Here is a 10,431-nt window from a genome sequence, read left to right as displayed (position 1 = left end):
ACGAGGCACGCCAGGCTCTGTTTCGTGGAAGGCTGGATTTCCGGACGCAGGGGGTTACAAAACCCATGAGAGGAGGAAGAAACTGGAGCAGAGCCTAATGCAGGCGCTGCACGAAAGGGTAATGGGGCTAGAGGAACGAGAAGCGGAACGAGAAGCAGCAGATCACAACAAACGACCTGCCAAAGCTTCCCCCGAAGCTACCCCGCCATCTCAGCGGAGAAGCAGCGTGGCTTCCACCGAGCTGCTTCAGCTAGAACAGCATGCCTTGACGGCTCCTGCCAGCTATCCCGTGGATGCTATCACGGATGCTGAAAATTGCCACCTTATGGCGCAATGGAGCAATTTGAAGGTCAAGGCGGCTGTTGGCTCTGTTTATCCTACTAAACCCGACTCAACTTTTCATGGCCGGCCGATTCCAGAAGGATATGCTAAGGTGATGGTCGATGAAATAACGGAGGGATTTGAGGACCTCCGGCTTGATCACCCTACCGGTGAAGGGGAGTATCGGCTAGGTTCTGCTCTGAAGACTCCATGCCTATGGCGGAAGGATCTCATCAACCTTCCGAACTGGACGCCTCCGCATCCTCCTCCTCCTTTGGCGAGTCAGGGCACTCCGCCTCCTCCACCGCCTCCTCCTCCGGCGAGTGACGATCAGGGCACTCGGCCGGCTCCTTCTCCGGCGCGTGGCGGCACTCCGCCTCCTTCTCCGCCTGCACCGGCGCGCCCGAGCAGCCAGCCTCCTCCTTCTCCGCCTCGTCAGCAAGGGCGGAAGAGACCCGCCGCCGCTCCGGCTGCTCCGGCGCGTCGTAGTCCTTCTCCTCCGCCTCGTAAGCAAGGAAAGAAGACATCCGCTCCGTCTGCTCTGCCGGTGTCTAGCAGTACAGCCAAAGGTGGGAGGAGATACAGATTAGGTCCTTCTCTGAAGACTCCAGAGAAGTTACCGTATGAGAGGAGCGAGGAGGAAAATGCAAAAATCGCGCAGACCGAAGTGGATGACTGGTTTCAAGGGTTGAAAGCAAAGAGACATCCACCTCCGGAGGAGAAGGTAGATCCGGTCAAAGCGAAGCGCACTCTGGCTGCCCTGACAAAACCACCCAAGTCTCCACCGAAAGGCAACTATGAGCGCATTATTGGAAAGGCATTTGCCGAAGCGGAGAGGTCGGGAAGTACTGTCAGTGATCAAAGGATGAAATAACGACAAGCTGGGAAACAAATTGCCCAGCTCGGCGAACAAGCGAAGCAATCGTGCCCCCCGCTCAAGGTGCCTGCTAGCGACATCGTCGATCCGAGGATGGTGCCCGATTATGGCAATCCTGCAGATTACCTGCCCGACGGTGCAGATACAAAGATACGAGTACGGGAAGCCTCTCGTCAAAGATGAAAGTTCTATATCAACGATGATGCGAAGATTGCATGATTGGTACATGAAAACCTGCAAAGAGTCTGAGGGGAGGAGTACTTTGTATGTGAGAGTTAAAAAGGAGCATGACCTCCTTGGAATTGAACTGTTGCCTATTCCATTTGAGGAGTTCTATCAGTTTTTCAATCAATTGGCCCTCGATAAAGCAACGGTCACCTGCTACTGTCTGTAAGTAGTACTACTTCTGTCATTAAGTCTCTCTATATAACTCAGCCCTTTCATTGCATGTATTTATAATTATCCTCACTATATTATGCAGATTGAAGATCGCCGAATTGAAGAAAAGCCAAGTGGGTGATATTGGGTTCATTAACACATATCTCATAGATGCAACTGAGGTTAAATTTCGTGCCGAAGATACCGAGGCCAACTTGCTACAATCGTTGGTAATAAATGAACACAAAGATATAATACTCTTTCCTTACAACTTCAAGTGAGTGTTACTGTCTTGTGGCATATTCGGTTTCCTTATTAGTCCAGGTTATAGTAATGTAATATTGATGAGTTATGCATGTGTGCGCAGCTACCACTATATTCTCCTAGAGATTAAGCTTGAGAAGGGAGTAGTAACTGTCTTAGACTCCAAGCGAAAAGATCCCAAGGAGTATGCGGACATGACTGAAATGCTCGAGAAGTAAGTTAAATCGATCATTATCCACCATATCAGCAACTTTGTTCATTTCTGATATCAAGTAATTGTTTTCTTTGTATGGCAGGGCTTGGAGAAAATTCACCAAAAAATCTCCGGGACTACCGAAGAAGCTGCAATTTAGACACCCGAAAGTAAGTACTATATAGTAGCATATTCCACGCATCTCCTAGTGATTCAAGCGTTAGTTTCATCAATACCATTTAGCATGCTTGCTAATTATCAGTTTGATTGACCTCTATTTCTTGTAAGTGGTTGTGGCAGGAACAAGGGAATGATTTCTGTGGATACTACGTTTGCGAGTCCATCCGCCACACGACCTGTGAGAGGGGCTACTCCGACAAACAATATGAAGTGCGTAAATAAAAATATTCACAATTTTATTTTATTACCATCATTTGTGTTGAGTTTCATTCATTCATATATATATATATATATATATATATATATATATATATATGTATGTATGTATTGACCCCTTTCTTAAAATTAGATGTTTCAGAAGCGGGATGAACTCTTAGCACTAGATCGCATGCGAGCAATTCAAGAGGAATTGGCGGCATTCTTTCTTGACCACGTGATCGCTGAAGACGGAGAATACTATGTGGACCACGCGTCCGTATGTTAGGAGATTATATATTTGTAAAAGGTAATTATTGTATATATGTAGCCGGTAGTGTCGGATTGATATACGAGAACTTGTTGTTCGACCAATCTCTCGGAGAAGGAGAGGTGGTCGATATCACTTCTCTCTATATGCATATATGTTCATGACGATCTTCTGTTTGCTTAATTACTAGCTAGCTAGTGTGTCTAGCTAGTCCTCTCTATACGTATGTATAGTACGTAGCGTCGACCAAGCACGGACAAAAGAGAGGACACTTTTCTCTATTAATTAGCTAGATATAGCACAATATATGAAACACCTAAATTAACCCCCCAAAACCCCCCAAACCCCCCCCCCCTTTTCAAAAAAAAAAACAAAAACCTCAGCCACAGAAATGCTGACGCGTGGATGCCTATTGGTCCCGGTTGGTGCCACCAACCGGGACCAAAGGCCCTCCTGCCTGGGCTCAGCGCACAGGCCACGTGGAGGCCCATCAGTCCCGGTTCTGGATTGAACCAGGACTAAAGGGTCAGGGTATTAGTACCGACCCTTTAGTCCCGGTTCATGAACCGGGACTAAAGGCCCTCACCAACCTGGTCAATAGGCCCCTTTTCTACTAGTGACTAACAAGTGATGAAACATGCATCAAATGAAAAGAAGCATGTTCCTTATCTGAATGGAAATCCTACAAGGACAGTCGCAATTTCTAAAGCAGTGGCATTGCTAGATATTAGTGTGGGCATTAGGATTAACTATGACAACCGTTAAATACGACATTACTTTGGGCACAGGAGAGTAGGCGGACCAGGACACTTGCATTTCTAACGAAAAGAACCAACTTATCTTAATGGGAAATTTTAGCAGGACATGTAAAGAAGTGCCATTGATTCATATAGGCATTACATTGAAAACAACATTGGTTTAACATGTCCTTACTTTTAACAGTGCGACTACTACATTTTACCAGTGGCATTACATAAGAGTGGCTCGGGGCAACAAACATCAGAACAGAATATCTGGGTTGGTCCCATTTTTGTTCGGTATAGCCACCTTATACTGTGTGAGGCTAGCAAATCTAGTGCTGGACTTACTCTGTTGACTTGTCCCCCAATCCCCACTTTCTTTCCTTTTTCAACCAATAGATCGGGTTTATATTGAGTTTGTACTGCGTTTCCCTTTATTTCCCTATTAGACCTAGAGACCAGTTGGATAGCCAGTCTCTGCTACTTTTCGCCCCCATTATTTCCTCTTTCGACCAAGTCCTAGATGCAGGTAACAAATCCTCCCCCACCCCCACCCCCTTTCTTCCTTGTTTGAACCAAGTAGTACTAGATTCGAGTGCATGAACTAGTTTTACCTCTTAAACGTAAAAAATTAGGTGGTTTTCAAACAGCCGATCGATCCTATCTACGAGGGGGCCTGAGAAATAGTAAAAGTTACAAATGCAGCAACGTCAAGAGCTCGGGAAGTAGAGCAAGGCCGGTTTCGAAGGAAGTTATACCCGATGGTCGCCGAGATGTCGCTAGGTGGGTGGCGGGAGGCCGGATCTGCCCACACTACGGCAGCGAGGAAGAAGGGGTCGGAGGCCCTCCCTCACCAGCGGTGCTTGGGAAAGAACGGCAAGGCAAGCTGATTGGGACGCGCCCAACAGTGGGTAAGAGCCGTCGCCGAGGACGACCGCGTGAACGTTGCACCTTCTCACATTCCCCGGCAGAGAGGATCCTGTTGGATCTGTGACCAGCGGTGAGCAGAGAGAGAGAGAGTGTGTGGCCACCGCTGTCGTGTTTAGATATGGAGAGGCCGAGACAGTGTGTAGAGAGCAACACTAGCAAGCAAGCGCGGAGGCCCCTGCCTATATAGTGGAGTAGTACTTAGTTTTCTTTTGTCTACCGGAGTCGGCTTGACCTCGTCAATGACTGTCGAGAAGTCTTCATGCACGTGGCCCGGAGGCGCAGTTGTTGTCATTTTGATCTGAAGCGCCGGATTATAACATATAACACGAAAAAATGCCACATGACAAGAAATCATAACCTCACTGCCCAAAGGAGACAACATGAATCCCGACGGACAAACTAGACGAGGAACAAAGCTCAAATTAAAGATAAACTCGTAGAAAAGGGGTCCGTCGATAGATGTCCTAATTAACATAGCCGGCTTGACCTAGATGGCAGCCGAGTAGTCACTGTTCGTGCATGTGCCCCCAATGACTAGCCCAACTCAGTTGTCGTTGTTTAACCCTCGCAGTGATCCGAAGCACATGACACATAATTTTGCGAGATGACAAGAAACCTTTTTTTAGATTTCTCATCACAACTACAGCCATGTACAACACAGCCTGCACGATATGTAGACGATAGCCAATCCAGGCATGTCTGCTGGAGTCTGGTCACATGCATGGATGAACTGATCTTCCGTGTCTTGCAGGGATCGTCCAGGCACCAACGTAGTACAACACTTCTCTAGTACTATCGCTCGTCTCCCTCTTCTATTAAGTCACCCGACTAGCGGGGCCGGGGAGTGTGCCTATGGTCGGTTCTCAATTGCCATCGCACATGTGTGTGCGAACAATATGGCGCGCGTTCCATTCGGAGAGCAGCGTGCCAGATCGACCGACTGTCTGGGGTGCAACGCGAACGCGACGGGCGTGCTGTATACTCCGTACATGTGTGCCGCCGTTTTCTAGATGCTTTGCTCCATGGCGCGGGCGCAATCCATGGATACAAAATTAGTATACTGTATACTATTTAAAAGTCAAGGGTGGGGCTTTTCCTACCCGGTAGGCGGCGGGATAGTTCCGCCTAGTCGGTTCAACAAAGACGCGAGAAGACGAGGGAGTAGGCTGCTGCAAACGTAGGGCTGTGTGATTTGACAGCGAGTTACTGCTGGAAAGGTGGGGCTCCGTGATTTGACTTATCATTGTCATTTTAACTACGGCGCTACGACCGGCGTGAGTCTCCCGATTCCTGACCACCTCCATACAGGTGCCTCTGCCAATGCTCCACCATGTAGTAGTAGAGGCTGGCTCTTGCATGAGAGCCCACTTCTCCACATTTTCCTTGCCTCTCTTTCCTCCACATATGCAAAAATGCCATGTAAAGCGCACTATTGTACTTACTTGCTCCTACAGGTGCTTAAGCTTTCCGCATAGGCATAAAGTCTGATGTGGCAAGTTAATCAAGAAGGGAGAGACTAGTTTGGTGACCCAAGGAAGAAACGGTGCTAAGTGCGTGTACCTAGGTGAAAAGACAATTTTGAGTCTATAGCTAATTAAATGAAGCAAACTTAGCAACACCATTTCATTGGAAGAGGTCACTCCTTGGCAAATGCAATAAATACTAGTACTCCCTGTGTCCCATTATATAAGAACGTTTTTGACACTACACTAGTGTCAAAAACGTTCTTATATTACGGGACGGAGGGAGTACGAAGAAAGAGATAGAGAGGAGTAAAAAAAATACACTTATAGCCAACCTTGTTGCAGTATGAGTGACTAAGTGATGACTATGTATGACATGCCAACATCAGATAGCCTAACGCACCGTGTTAAATCTCCAAGGGCGCGACCACGCGAGCGACGCGACGGTCGTGGTAGGCGCGACCATGATACGGGCTGCTGGCAGCCCTTGGATCTGAGATCAAATGGTCGCATGCTAAGTTGCTGAAAATTTGCAGAATAACCCTCCAGGATAGGATATTCACCCATTGGTCTAGAATCACGCCATGCAACCGTTCGATCTCCGATCCAAGGGCACTCGGAAGCCCGTATCATGGGAGAATGGAAAGCCACTACCCTGCCGTTCGCACGCTGGCAGTTTGCTCCTACTCGTCCCCGCACGTCCTTTAATACTATGGTGGTTTGCTCCTAGTCGTTCCGTCCATTCACATTACGGCAGTTCCACTAATCCTAACCCTCCTCCCAAATCCATGGCGTCCCAAATCTCCCCGATCGGTGGTGAGTACAAGGTTAGAACCATCACCGGTGATGAGTTCGATGTCATCTACACCCGTACTTCCGCGACGGTGAAAGGATGCCTTTCTCGCTTCAGACGCATGTTCGAAAACTCACATGATGAGTGGGTCGCTGGGCTAGATGTTGAGTACACCACAGTCGTGGGACGAGAGAAGGATCTAAAGGACGAAGAGAGGAAGAAGCCCGTTGCGATCCAGGTTTGCGTACATAACGTTTGCTTGGTCTACCACATATGCCATGCCGACATTGAGTGCCAGGATTTTAAGAACTTCCTCGAGGACAAAACAATCAAATTCGTTACTATAGACTTTAAGAATGACAAAGAAGTCCTGCATCGGATAGGCCTCATTGTAGGCAACCCCTTCGACCTCCAGAAGAATCGGCTGGTGCCCTCTCGTCAGCCCTCAATGCTGACCCTGGCAGGAGCCATGGTTCATCCTTCGTACCGCAAACTGGAGAAACCTCATTACATGTTTCATCGTCATGCATGGCAGCAGAATGTACTAGATATAGACCACATCCACTACGCTGCAATGGATGGCTACCTTTGTTTCAATATCTACAAGGGTTGGATGAAGAGCAACAGTCAAGTTGGCGGTTCAAGGAAAGAAGTATCAACCAAGAGGAAGAGGGACAAGGACGAAGTCGAGGACATGGACGAGGACTCCGAGTAAGGTGGAAGTGTCGTTACTCATGGTGGTTCTAAACTTCTAATGCAGTGTCTATTGGATTAGTTGCAGTTTAATTTCAGGTGTGCTTAGTTTAATTTGAGGGGTGTGTTGTGTTGAGCCCCCAGCAGAACTATGTGATGTTTCTTCTCATTACTTTAACTCTTCAGTATGTACATACTAGTACTAGTATTTCTTTAATAGAATTTAGCACCCCAAATAAGCACGTACTAGCTTTTTTAATAGTACTATATGCATAATTTGGCGACGAGCACTCTCTATATGTACACCTTTTTAAAAAAATTCAATTTTTGCTCGATGGCGCAACCAATCGATAGTGGAGTACTACTATACAAAAGTATACATTTTTTAAAAGGCTAGCGTACTATTCATCATATATATATATATATATATATATATATATATAGCCAGTTAAATTCTCAACCTAGAACGACGTGCATGCCATGTAGTAAACCGATCCGGAGGAAGTATAGTAAAATGAGGTAATTTTACCAAGCGATCGGCGGGGGAGCATGACCTGTCATGCGGTCCCACGTGTCATGATGTACCAAGGCGATGCGCGTGTCCCTCTTGAGGCAGAAGCAATACTAGTACGTGGTTTGAGATGATGTCGAACTGAAGTGTGAAATAATGGTTGCTTCGTCCGTCTAGGAAGGTGCGGCACTGTGATTTGACGTCTCATTGCTCATTACTAATACTGGGCCGGTACGAGTGGGGTGCGTCCCCCCTGCTGTTTTGCACTGTTATTTGGTGCTTGACACGTCGACCTGGTTGCTATATGTCCCACATGTCAGCGAGAGGAAGTACAGAATTCATGAAAGGAAGCGTCGACGGTGGAGTATACTACAGAATTCATGAAAGGGAGCGACTTAGTTTTGGAAAAATCTGTTTTCACGGAGTACATACCAACTAGGGTTTATAGGGCTCATCTAAAAAACATTCGTTTTTTCGTTTGATAAGTCTCAATTCTACTATACTAGTAGTAGTACCATTACATGTTGGATTTCGAGGTGCGTTAGATCACCCGACGCAAGCAATGTCAAGAGGAAACTAACCAATGCATGTACAAGTTCATGGAAATTTAGTGGTCATTCATGCATTCGTTCTAATTAATGCCTCGGTAAACATAACTTCTTGAGAAAAACGAGCGTACTGTGCAAACTACGAAATTAATTCGACCACTCACCATCTACCTTGGTTGGAGAGATTTTGAAATTGAGCCATAAAATGCAAAGGCTCGATTACTATTTATGGCCTTGTATAGATGCAAAATGCATTTTTTTATAATGGCCTTGTATAAGTAAATGGAGGGAGTACTAACCAAAGTACGTACGTAGTAGGGACGAGGAGTAAACGGAGGGAGTAGTAAAATTTTCTCCTAAGTGATGACTAACCTTATAGCTAACCTTGTTGTAGTACGAGTGACTAAGTGATGACTATGTATGACATGCCAACATCAGATAGCCTAACGCACCATGTTAAATCTCCAAGGGCGCGACCGTGCGTGCGACGCGACGGTCGTGGTAGGTGCGACCATGATACGGGGTGCTGGCAGCCCTTGGATCTCAGATCAAACGGTCGCATGCTAAGTTGCTGAAAATTTGCAGAATAACCCTCCTGCAGCAACCGGCAAATTTCCTCCCGCAGGCCGGAGTAGGTTTCTCGGTTTGCATGCGGGTTTAATGGAGGCGAGGAGGCGTGTTCAGCCGGGCGTGCAGTGGACGGCGCAGTACTATTCGATTTGACAACTACAACTAGTATATTATAAAAAACAAAGAAGAGTAGTAGAGATAGAGATAAGAATAGAGACTAGGGAGGAGCACCGTCTACTGCTTCGTGGGCTACTCCTGCGCTCCATTCGGCGGCCGCAACGTCCCCTACAGCCACTCCCTCCTGTGCTCCATTCGGCGGGCGCTGCTGACATTTGGGGAGCGCACTCTCGCGACTACTAGCAGCCACAACTTCACCGACGACGACTTCTTCCCCGACCTCGGCAACCTCTTCCTCAACGACATGGGAGACAACCTCAACGCCAATGGTGCTGCTCCCGTTGCACCGTATGTGTTTCTATCCTTCCTGTTTGAAATCGTGGTAGAATTCATGTTTCTAGTCTATGTCCTAGACTCGATCTGTTCATCTACTATGCTAGTCCGCATGATTAATTTAATCTCTGCTATAGCCGTCATGATTTATTTTGTAGTAAATGTCGTAGTAACTTGCTCATATATTCAACTGGCGGAACATCCCCTACAGCCACTCCCGTTTCATGGATGGCCTGGTCGATGCCTCCAAGGAGCCCTTCGTCTACTGCTATGAGTGCCCGGTGCCGTTTTGGGGCTCGCCGGCGGACATCGTGCATCACCTGACGCACACGTGCGGCGATCACTACTGGCCCTTGGCGAAGAACATCAAGTACGAGACGTGATACCCGTTCACCATGCCGGAGTCGCTGGAGGATCAGCGCCGCCTGCTAGTCTCGGAGGAGGACGGCAGCGTCTTCCTCTTGATCGTGGCCACCGGCGAGGCCCACGCAGGCCGCCGCCACATCTCTGTAGTGTGCGTCAGGGGCGACGCCGCTAATGCTGACACTGACACGAGGCCGATGTACGGGTGCGTGCTCACTATTACTACCCCTCGGAGGTCCGTGGGCGGCGACACTGCCTACGTCAAGTTGACTTGGACTCTGCCAAGCTGGGACCTTCCCGCCGATGTGGACATGGAAGACGCATGGTATTATTTGACCCCCAACAATGTGCATGGGGACTCCAAGGAGGTTCACCTGGACATATGCATTACTAAGTTAAATGTTGATCATTAGTCTTCGCTCAATGTAATCCGCTGTCTAAGCATGTGGGGACTTCCATGCATGATCTTGCTCTATTGGAGTATCGCGCATGAATAAAAGTGTATCCATTTATGGTTTAGTCTAGAATCTTCCATGTATGAATTTTTACTACAGTACCGGTGAAAGACTTATGATGAACCATTTCCCGCAAAGCACAATAAGAGTTATTTCTTCACAAGTTTTGGATGCGGGTTGAACAGTTGAACGCTTTTGTTTCCAAAAGATACTTTTTTATCTATTTCACCCGGATG

The sequence above is a fragment of the Triticum dicoccoides genome, chromosome 3B, assembly GCF_002162155.2.
Source record: "Triticum dicoccoides isolate Atlit2015 ecotype Zavitan chromosome 3B, WEW_v2.0, whole genome shotgun sequence".
Classification (NCBI taxonomy): Eukaryota; Viridiplantae; Streptophyta; class Magnoliopsida; order Poales; family Poaceae; genus Triticum; species Triticum dicoccoides.
The sequence above is the reverse complement of the archived record's forward strand: the minus strand, read 5'-3'. Positions refer to the sequence as shown.